The sequence below is a fragment of the Etheostoma spectabile genome, chromosome 11, assembly GCF_008692095.1.
Source record: "Etheostoma spectabile isolate EspeVRDwgs_2016 chromosome 11, UIUC_Espe_1.0, whole genome shotgun sequence".
NCBI classification, from domain to species: Eukaryota; Metazoa; Chordata; class Actinopteri; order Perciformes; family Percidae; genus Etheostoma; species Etheostoma spectabile.
In genome coordinates this window covers 12,316,810-12,328,926 of record NC_045743.1, presented here as the reverse complement: position 1 = coordinate 12,328,926, position 12,117 = coordinate 12,316,810, and the positions used below count along the sequence as shown (strand labels likewise).

At 38.6% G+C, this 12,117-nt stretch overlaps 1 long non-coding RNA gene across 1 annotated transcript; it reads left to right on the top strand.

Moving 5' to 3' along the window:
- The first annotated feature begins 3,660 nt into the window (after positions 1–3,660).
- On the top strand, positions 3,661–9,365 carry LOC116698170 (uncharacterized). The gene is made up of 3 exons (XR_004334140.1): positions 3,661–3,672; positions 4,226–4,230; positions 9,136–9,365. It is a non-coding gene; the product is annotated as an uncharacterized LOC116698170 (long non-coding RNA).
- Positions 9,366–12,117: the final 2,752 nt, after the last annotated feature.

The window sequence follows — 12,117 nt, the reverse complement described above, 5'->3', positions numbered from 1 at the left end:
AGGCAATGGTTAGGGTTAGGTGCCTTGAAGTCGACAGTCGCAGCGCTGCCTTGAAGTTGAAGTTGGGAGCTTAAAATGCCATACAGCTAGCTTAGAATGTGCAAAACCAAGGTTGCTGAGATACAAACTGGAACATATAGCCAAGGTAGCATGTACAATAAATGATAAGAATCTGGAAAACATAACTAATGTAATAACTCTGGTTTACCATGGAATTATGCATAGGTTTGCTAACAAACGTAGAAGCTTTCAAATATTAATGTTAACTAGCTTGCTAGTTAGTGTTTGCTTACACTAGCAGCTAAAGTTGGGTTCACGGCTAGCTTAATGCTAACCAATGTTGCTGATTTACATTTTAGATTTGGTTAAACCCTATGTACCAATCCCATGCATAACGTATCTCAATTTCATTTAGATAAAATACCAACTGGTAAAGATAAGGTAACATGCACAGTAAATGACAATAATCTGAAAAATCTGGTTTACCATGGATCATTAATAGATTTTGTTTTACCATTAGCTATAGTTACGTCTGTTGGGTGACATGGAAGCTGTTACTACAGGGTCACATCTATCTCTCTCTTTAAAGGTCAGTGCTAAGTGTCTCTCCATGTTTTTTTCTCTCTTTTTTCAAAATGTGAATGTAATTTTAAAAGCAGCACAACCTGACCGCATAATAGTTGTCTTATCCGATACCATCACTAGACTGATTTACCAATTGAATTTGGGTTGCTACATTTAACAGTGAGTTAATTTCATTCAGGTGTGAGAATGGTGGATAAGGAGAGACAGGTGAAGGCAACAGGTAAGTCAAACATTAGGTGGAAGTGTAGGGGGAGCCACTTGATTCCAACAGATTAATTTCTTAATATTATTGATATGGAACAACTAAAATGGAAATCTATTACATTATGTTTGTTTAACAATATGTCTTAGTGGAGAAGAACACAGACAAGGAGTGAATGAGACAGACATGGGGTTGGCAATGGCATCAAAATGGTTGCAGCATACCCCTCTGACATTGGGTAGTTGTGCCCCTTATTATATGTATGACTTTTAAAGAGCTGTAGATATGGTAGCTGCAGCGAAGGTCATTTTTGATAAGATAGAACTTTAAATTTAATTTTTAGCCCTAAGCTTTAAAATTTGAAGTTAATGACAACTGATCTGTATATTCAGAGTTGTGAATGCAATGTTTGTTTCAAACTGTGTCTATGTTGGGATCTGCTTTACATTTAAAACATCACTGCATTTACTATGCACTGTATAGCAATAATCCCCTTAAACCCTAATCCCTGTTTTAATAGTTTGGTACAAGAGGTTAATTAAAGAATAAAGCACACTGACACTGCAACATTGCATGGGCATTATGTACATCAGACAACACCGGTGTTAAGGTTTCTATCAGTAAATTATGTAATGCCAACAGCATGTATTTATAGATTCAAAAAAAGAACAACCCTCTTAAAAATTTAAAGATGACAGAAATGTGGAGTAACCTTCATCTTTAACTTTTTAGCTTTCTATTACTGGGTCTTCTGGGTAGATTCATGAAATTGCAAAAGTGTAAATTTTTCAATAGCTACAATCAAATCAGAAGCATTGCCAATATTTGCCATAATAAATAGCTATTAAAACTGACAACTTTGAACCATTGTCTTTATCACTTACTCTTAACCCCCTTTACAGATTCATGAAACCATGATCAAATATTATTAAAGCATATTAAAATAACTCATACATGTCAAGGGTTTGATCATGCCGTTGGGGCAAATGACAGAACAAGCTTTAACACAAGAATAAAAACACATTGATTCCAAAACAATATCTGCCTAATACAAGGCTAATGTGATTATAAGGCTATACCGTTAGTCTTATTTTGTACCCCTGCTAGCATAACTGCTTCAGGTTCCATACAACTCTATAGAGACTGCTAATATTGATCTGCCTGCAAATCCTTGGCAACCTTTATCCAACTATTGGACAAGTTTACCAACCTCACTCCTCTGCCTTAGCTTCTTCAGGATATTTAGCAACATCCACTGAATCTACCTATAGCACTATAGGATCTACAAATTGTACATTCCACTCTAGCCACATAATAAAAGGTCAAATATATTAAAACGCTAGGGGGAGAGTAAGGGAGTGTGGTCTCACTGTTAGTGTAAGCCCACATATCCACAAGAGTACAACACTGCTTCTTTCTCATTTGAGATTCCACACTCATTACCGACACTCTGTGGTATTGATGCTATGTCTAAAACAGGATCCGTAAGGATTGTTTCATAATTCAGAAACAGATGTCTAAATTGTGTGATTAATTAAAGTATTGTATCTTGCCTTGAAACTGCAAAAGGATGGATGTTTGAAACAGCAAACTGCTATGTTCTGTCAGTGATCATGTAAGTGGTTGGAACTAGTCTATTCCCTAGGGGCTTCATCATTGTAAAGTTTACTAAAGCACACACACACACACACACACACACACACACACACCACACACACACACACACACACACACACACACACACACCACACACACACACACACACACACACACACACACACCACACACACACACACACACACACACACACACACACACACACAGTGAGGAATAATGCTTCATAGGTTTACACTACTCTCTGGACGATTGATTTGGAAAACATGGAGAGAATGTGCAGCTGCATAGTCCATTAATAATCAACACAGTTTATCAATCAAGTTTATTTTGCCATTGACTGCTGATGAAAAGGCACAAAATGCCAATTGGGCCAAAATGCTTTGGCTCTTTACACTATATTTAATATTTTAATAGTAATTTGTAGGGTATAATTGCAGTTTTCTCTGTGTTTCGTTTTGGCCAAGGAAGTGAGAGCAGGAGTGAGAGAGAAAAATAAATAATTAGTGAGAAATCTAAATATAGTCATGATTCTTTATATCAGACAGAATTGTAATATTACACTTTTGATTTCCTTTGACTGGCTGTCACCCACGAAATATCCAATTCTGTACATGCAAAGTCTCAAATCCTGTTCAGTTGAGCTAATTCTACCCCAGCAGACCAAGGCCATCAGAGTCATAATTCACTGCAGGCACAGTAACCAAGCAACAGGGCCGCTTGTGGTGTTCATTGCTGACAATAACTACCAGGTAGACCCCTTTGTCTTGAGCAAATCCCACTTTGATTAAAGTGCAGTGTTGTTAAATCCAACTCTACTATGTTATGAAAAACTAAATTTCTGCAAGGTCTTTCTATATGAGCCTTCCTTGGGTAAGCAAAATGAAAGAAATCCCTGCAAACACCAAAAAAACATTTATATTTCTGGTAAGGTTAAGCTAAAACATTTTAAGTTTTACATTTCATCAAAGCTGTATCACTCCAGTCCATCACCTTGCATAGAGATGAACAAATAGATGCCAATCTAGGATAAAATAGGAATTTCTGGTAAGATATTAAATTAATGTATTGTATACAGATCTAAACTGTACCACACACACACACACACACACACACACACACACACACACACACACACACACACACACACACACAAAAGCACACTCTGGTCAAACTTTCATAAAAAAGTGGTAAAAGTGTCTAATTAGGCTAGAACAATCTGGGCTTTTGTGTTTGTAAGTCAAGGAAGCTACCACTATGGTTTATCCAGTGTTGTTTGGATGGACAATGCTGTGAAAACCAAATCTCTGTACAACTGTATGTGTGTTGATATTAAGAGATATTACATCAGGTACATACGTAATATTTTTTTTGAATAAAATAGAGATAGTTCTTATGAAAGTACCCACTTTTTCACTAGTGCTTCATTTAATTGTCAGTGGCTGTGCCACTTCTCAAATAAGTATAAGTGGGAGGTCTTGGTGGTCTAGTCTCTCAAAGTAATGTGTGTGTCAGAGGTTTTTATGTCCAGTTTGGTTTCCTTTTTGATAAAGTTCTAAATTCCCATGTTAATTGAAGTAAACAAGTTGCCTTTTGGGGTTATTGTAAGTGTCATTACAGACAGACAGGGAAAGCCAGCTCCTGAAGCGCTTCAGTAATTCAGCATTCAGCAGCCAATGTTGAAATAACATGAGGGCTTGTAAAGGAGTAATGAAAACTAAAGCCAATCACAGCAGCAACACAGCAGGCAAATTTAGAATCTATCCTCACCAATTAAAAAAGGATATGCCTGCTCCAATCAAACAGAATAATTGACAGTGTCAGACTGTGTTCCAGTTTAAAATATAGAAAAAGGAATGAGGCCAAATGCTAAATAATACACTGTTTCACTACATTCCTCAAGCTGGCATGAAAAGAGACCCGCTGTTTTTCATTGGAGGAAAAAATAGACCTGGCTAATTGACATACATTCTTCATGCTGTGCTAAACAAATGGTTTGTGACGGTGAGGAGCAAGCAGGGCTTAGAAGATGAGTCACGTAGTTGTTGGTGGCCGATTGACATGTGTGGACAATGGGTCCCAATCAGTTTTTGACCATGTAAATAATATTTAAAGAGTTTTTTGTGAAAATTGTTACAGATTATTATTCATTTTCAATTAAACAGCAGTATAGATGTACATTAAATGGTTTGAAAAGTGTCTGTCAGACTATGTACTAAGTACTACAAGCATGTGTTGCTTTGATGATACCTTGCCAGCGAGAGAGTGCACACGCACACACACATGCAAGCACGCATGCACACACGCACAAAATCAAATATGACATCATCTGATTGGTCAACACAGCTGTTAGTCAAAAAAGTCACTGAAGTTTTAGGACGGGTTATTAGGCTTCTGGAAGGGCTTCAAAAGCACCAAATACCTTGTTGTAAAGCTCCAGCTGTTAGTTACAAAGCTAAAAACACGGGGAGAGGCTGGGTTGAAAGTTCACAAAGCTGAATTGAAATTACTTGAGTTGACTTTTATATTCATAATTGTTTTTAATTTTTTTACAAAGAATTCCATGATGGATTAACAAGCTTGTTGTTGTCCTACAATTTTAAAGCAGCCTCCTTTAAACGGTGCATTTCTCTGTTGTGAACCAAAAAAAAAGTAAGTCTATAGTGTATTGATCTGGAGAAATTAAATATTACATTAAAACATGTGGTTTTCTCATCGCCAGTGATGCCTTCACCTGGTGTATGGTAAGATCAATGTTTACGGTGGTTTATTGTTTCAAACATAAAGAACAATTTATTTTATGTAGATTTCTTTGAATTCTGCACCTGCTGCAACTAAGTTGTTTAAGCTTTTTTTCTCATGCAGCTCCCCACCTCGTCTTCCTTTTTGATTTGGACAGGGTTAGTGGATGATTGTTGATCAATGTGAGTAAAGTCAAACTCTGAACAGAGACAAACAACAAAAGCACATTTTACAAAGCAGAACCACTTAAGCCACATTTCCTAAGGAACCACAGGGCTTTATTAGGCTCAAAGCAACTCATCTTCTGCCACTTTGCTTTAAGTGACACAGACACATGGCACAGGCAGAAGAACATCCTTTAAAAACAGAATCTAAAAAGCCTTTCATGAAAATGATGGATTTTGTTGGATAATTAGGCTCATCAAAAACTCTTCAACCAAGCTGGGTCACTGTTTTATCCTTGGTTTCTTCCTCTGGCCCTGGGGTTCAGATATGCATACGAGTGCTAAGTGAGTTCCTTAAAATGTAGGATTTTAAGACAAGCTACATGAATAGAGCTGACATTCTCGCAGCTAGTTAGAGACTTGTAGGAACAATGGCTCATTGCTGCTCATATCACCACACAGCTCCCACTGAGGCAGTCCTGGCAGACATATGGAGGAAAACTTCTACCTTATTAGGCAGCTGTAAAAATTCTGACTCACTGCATAATTAATAATAGCAACAATATTGTGAAACAGAGGTCTCTAATGTTTTTTAAGCCTAGGGCCCCTTAACTAGGAGAGAGATGGAGCAGGGACCCGCTTCTACATATATTGTATAAAATTAAACAGGACCTACAATCATTTGTGGGCAGCCTAAATCCTAAAAATGATAGTTACGTATTGTAAGTCCAGATTCTATGAGTATAGGCATAGCCCTCTAAGGCTATTGCCTTAGAGGGCAATAGCTGTTGCTATTAGGTTTAATCCTTCATGCCTCCGCAGTCGTGACGATTTGTTTCCCGCCCTTGCACCTCAATTACGTCTGCAGATACTGTATATTATAGGTGCGGAACCGTAGATCTGCTCCCAACATCAGGATTTTTCTTCAGCTACTGTAAGTGGAGCAGGTAGCCTGTATCTTAGAGGGCTATGTCTACAGCATAGAGTCTGGAGTTACAATACGTGACTATCATTCTAATTTGTATAGGCTTCACCCTTTGAGAGCTGTTGCTATTGGGTTAAGGGTAAAGTTGATGTAGTCAGTTACATTGGTACAGGGTGGAGGATTACCTGCAAGGTATGGTCGAGGAAGCCTCCCAGAGTGACGAAGCACAGCCTCTTTAAGAATCCTGCGCAGAGCAGCAGAGGTTGAGGTCACGGAGGAAAACCGCCAAACTGATTTTCCACTGGGTTTGTCGGCATTTTCCGCTACCAGCGGAGGGTGGCCTAAGGGTTTGACGGATGCAACCTGTTCCGGTTATAAAGGAGGCGCAGATGCACCCACCAGGTGGACCGGATTTTCACCAGCTAAAGCAGCGTAGTGAATGAAGAGTGCCAAGAGAGGCTGAGAGACGGTCAAGGTTGGTTATTTGTTTATAGCAGTATACTGTCGTCGTTAAAATCGACACAGCTCTCACAGGCCAGGGTGGATAGAGTGGTAGTGGTTGCAGTAGCCATTGTAGCAGGCTGATGCTGGATCCCAGGCCTTGTGCTGAAGGCAGCTGGGCTTGGTGGCAGCTGGCTATTCTTTGGCCTGTTGTGCTCTGCTGCCACTGAGTCTTCTGCTGCTGCAGAGAGTACTGCTGCCGCCTTGAGAGGGAGGGATGGCCAACAGCCGCCTCTTGTGCCATCTTGGGTTGAGACGCAGATGACTGCACAATCTTTGAATTTTTCTCATATGTAGGAGGCCCAGAGGAACCATCACATGAGTTGCAGACATTGGGCCCAGCGGACACATCACAGACAATGCCGACACTGTTATGTGAGGCATGATGCGGGACAGCAGAGTTTAAAGCGTCCAGCCTTGGCACTGACAGTTAGGCTCTCATAGCTGCTGAGTTTATGCCCACGTCCAGATAAAATATTGACTGTTGTGGGACCAGCAAGCTCTTTTGCTTGTTTATGGTGAACCACAATGTCTGGAGGTGTTGTACGACCTCCATCGTGGGGAATGCAGTCCGCTCCTGGGAAGGAGCCATGATAATTAAATTGTCCAAATAAAAAAGGACTTTGATCCCTTTTCTGCATAACGGCTCTACCGCTGACTCCATGCATTTGGAGAACATGCAGGGGGTTAATTAGTAGCCAAATGGCAGCCGGTTGTACTGAAACTTAGCTCCCTGAAAGGTGAAATGCAGGAATTTCTTGTGTTTGGGAACAATAGGGATGAGGGAACACGCATCTTTCAGGTCTAGGAGGTGAACTATTCTTGTTGACGCACACATTCCAACACATGTCTGATTATCGGCATGTGGAACCCACAATGGGGCGCATTCTACCCATCTTTTTCAGTGTGAGAAAATAAGGGGAATAGAAGCCATTTTTCTCCTCCCCTGGATGGAGGGGGGAAAAGGCATTCTTTGCCAACAGATCCAATATCTCTGACGTTAGAGCAGCTGTCTCCACCTGAGACAACATGGTTGTCTCCAACATGCTGGCAAAGTAAGGTGGGGTCTGGCAAACTGAAGCATATAGCCTTTTGCAGTCAGCTTTGACATCCATGAGTTCATGTGTTTCAAGCTTTTCCAAACCGCGCTGAGCGTGTCTGTATGCTGCTTGTTAACATAGCTGACAGGGAGAGCTGCGGATCCATTTGTGCTTGTGTGATGCTCAATGGGAGCAAAGACTTCTTGGTTGAAAGGAAACTGCTCTTTAGATAAAGTGGAATGGCCCTTAAAACCAATATGAGACAATCATTCCATGCGCCCGACATTGCCACTATTGCCTCTGTTTGTGGAGGGGTGTTGTCACCTTTCCCCAGCTCCAGTTCTCTCAGGAGGGGGAGCCGGCGAGGGAACCGTCTTCGGCGGGATATTGAGTCAGCGGACTTATGCTGGTCAAGGAGGTCAATCTCCTCAGTTCAAGGTTCAGTTCATCCACCCCGCTGCTGGTATATTTCATCTTTTGAATGCATGTAATATTAGGCTATTAAAATAATAATTGTCATGATTTTAGGAATCATGTTTTAATGGCTATCTTTGTGACTACCTTACTTACAGGCTAGCAAGTATCAAATCATCAAATGAAAAAAAAGTTTGGATTCTTGTTAAAACAGTGTAATTTTTGAAAAAACTTTCTGAAGATTCCCTTTGGTCCCAGACCCCTGTTGAAGATGTCTGTTGTAAAACATTCAAAGTCAATCAGCAAATGACAAATTAAAGGATAAGCCTGAGCCGAGTATAATGTGACTCTGAAATTGATTTATTCTGTTTGTTTTTATATTCAGAGGAAAACAAGGAGTGGGTTTCATAAGAAGAACGCTTATTCTAATCTCTGCAAAGGCCTTGTGTGAGGATGGCAAGATGAACTCATTTAAAGATGAGTGTAGGTCTCTCCAGTGTGTTCACAACAACACAACATTAAACATTAAACAATGGCTCTGTTGCATAACTTATCTTTAAGCTCATTAGAAATGAATCTAGGACGAGTAAATATTTCACCATAGGTTACTGTTAAGTCTGATCCCTAGCCTCTCCTTTGTGTTTTAGCCACATTGAAACTATCCCTCTACATCTGTTGTTAAGGCTTGCACTGCTCTAAAAGCAGAAAAATGCTTTGTCATTTTCTAAGCAGCCCATGCTAAGCATATTTATTGTTTATTAGTTAAATGTACAATATGTAATTTTCTGCTGCTAGTGGTCTCTCAATCAAAACAATGGATGCTAAACACAGACTTTGATGGCGTTGGGATGTTGTGTGAAATTGTGGGAGTTGTAGTTTTTATTGTTGAACACCGACCCCAATTAGCATGCATCTGTTCACGCTCATGGACAAGTTTACCCATTCAAGGTTATTCACGGTACGTTTATTCATGTCATTCTAATAAAATAGCTGCAGTTTCCCCAACAAATTATTTTTCTTGATTCAATTTGTATTGGTAGCTGACCAGTTAGCTAGTCAACCATCAAGCTAACATTAGCCGGCAGCTAATACCACACTATCATAATATACTTCACATATCAATGTCACCTTTTGGATGTTTTCAACACCGGGACGGACGGGGTTTGTTGTAACGTCATTCAAGGCTGAGAGATGGGTGTTGGTGAGGATTTCCAGGTGGAGCTCAGGGATGGCCTTTGCTCAGAATTATCTCCCCCTTCACTTGGCTGTAATCTTAATTAGTCGTTTTGGCAGTAACATTACCTAATTGTCAACCAACACATTGTAGTAATGTTAAGCTGGAATGTTAAGGTGCATTACTGTGTTGCAAAGTGGCATGTAATTAAACAAAAAATGATGCTGTGTGGCAAAAAACAGTATTACGGTTTTGAGTATTTCTTTCAGTGACGACTGTGAAGATACGAGTAACTAGAGGGTGAAAGGTCATGGACGCCACTGAAAGGCGACTAAAGGAAACGTCCCGTGTCAAAAAATAAAATAATAGATATCTCTGGGATTGAAATTTGGTGGAAACATTTGGGATAGTATAAAAACACAACTTATTAAAAAATACATAACATAGGTATGGTTGTTTTTAAGCAAGGCAAGGCAGCTTTATTTGTATAGCACATTTCAACAACAGGGCAATTTAAAGTGCTTTACATAAAATCAGTGAAAAAACAGTTAAAAAATAAAAACAGATAAAACACGTGAATTAAAAATAAGAACATTAAGACATTTAAAACAAGAATAAAAGTTACAGTGCAGCATAAGAAAGTAAACATTAAAGAAAAGAAATGTCAGTTACAGAAAGGCAACATCAAAAAGAAAGGTCTTCAACCATGATTTAAAAGAACTGAGAGTAGCAGCGGATCTGCAGGTTTCTGGGAGTTTATTCCAGATGTGAGGATAGATTAGGTTAGATATTGTACCTTTAATTTATGATATTGCCCAATTTATTTGACGCTTTCTTAGTTCCAATAATCACGTGCACATGACAGAAACACCAATGCCATCTTCTCTTTGCTGTCCACAAAAAGGAAATGCCATTATCTCTACTTGAAATACTGTATTGCTTCTTGCAACAGATTATAAAAAAAACAAAATATACCTGCTTTCACATTGTTCCAAACTGTTTCGAACACTCAATATAATCAATACAGGTTAAAAGATGCCAGTTCATTAGGGTCATTCAGCTTTACAGTATGTGTAATTAAATTACACATTACCAGTATATTTGTATATTTCAGAGCTCAGTAGGAGGAAAAAGAATAGGACCCAGGATTGAACCTTGGGCCACACCAAAGCTGATATATGTGAAAGCAGATACGATTAATAATATTAAAGTAGAGTGGTTGATGGTGTCAAAAGCCACGCTACAATAAAACCAACAATGAGCAGTTCCCTGCGTCTTTTATAATACAGTTTGACTTTTACAAGTGCCGTAATTGTAGAACTGCAGACCTTTCTATGCCGATATACGACTTAGAAAGGTATCAACATGTAGTTTCTAGCAAAATAGTACATGTATATATATATATAGATATATATATCTATATATATAGAAATATGTCTATATCTATATATATATATATATATATATATATATATATAGTTTAGGATAATTAGTGCATGGTGAAAACATGGACAATTTTATTTAATTAATTTTGTGGTGGAGTTCATTGTGGAACTCTTTACATCTTACAGTTTTGTGTGATATTTAAAAGAGCTTCACTTTGGCATTTCTGAAGTTTACATTTCTTCACAAGATCAGTTAGCCTTTCACAGAATTATTTAGTTTTGTAAAGTTTCCACTTCTGCTTAGCTTGCCTATATTCTCTCTTCAGGTTCCTTTGTCTCAACAGCTCTTTTAAACTGCACTAGCAACCCATTTTTTCAGATTTAGAGGTGTTAGTCCTCATCCTGGCCGCTTCACATTGCCAACCAATCCAGTGAGTGCTGAAGGTCAGGATCCAATGATGCCATGAGGCACACATCACTGGCAAAAAGCAGCAATGAGATCCCCAAGCTCACCGAACCGGAACCCCTCCCCACTACAACTACACCTCAGTATCCTGTCTGTAAATACTACAAATAAGATTGGTGACAAAGCCACATGCAGCAAAGGGCAGCAGAAAGGACTGGGGCATTACATGGGGTGCAGCTCAACCAGGGGTCTTTTTCATAAAAGCAGAATTTATAAATCCAGGATACCCGACTGTATATGTATATTTTTTGACTATAATTCAATCGGTCGCTATTATATGCCATGTTTATTCTCATATTGTTTTTTTGTTACAGCGGCCAAGTTTCCTTCTTTACATATTATATACTTTGCTTCCTTGTATACATGGAAATGAAAAGAAAAACACTGAAGAAATTGGATGAAATCAAAAAACTATGAAGAGAATTTAGGTGATAAATTCAATGCACACTGTGAACATAACTAACCCAGTTATAAGTTATTTTTCCAAAGGAAAATATAAGGTCCAAAAACATTGAGGTGTCCACTCCCTGTTTTATAAATTAATAAGTCTCAGTTCACTGGACAAAACACAAACTGCGAGCTAAGAATGCTAAATTAAATGTAAATGAGTAACATACGTGATCCTTATTTGTTAAAGAATACATACATAAAAAAATAATTAATGACGTATTGGTCTCTGACCAGTCATTGTTGCCAATTATAGAAGCACATTTGTATATTGCCCTCATCACTGACTTAGATTTGCAACTTCATCAGCCATTTATAAATAATAATAATAATAATAATAATACATTTTATTTAACAGCGCCTTTCTAACACTCAAGGACGCTTTACAGAGAATAAAAGACAGATATAGGGAACATAAATCACCTTAACTGCCATGATAAATTCATTAAACTACTAAC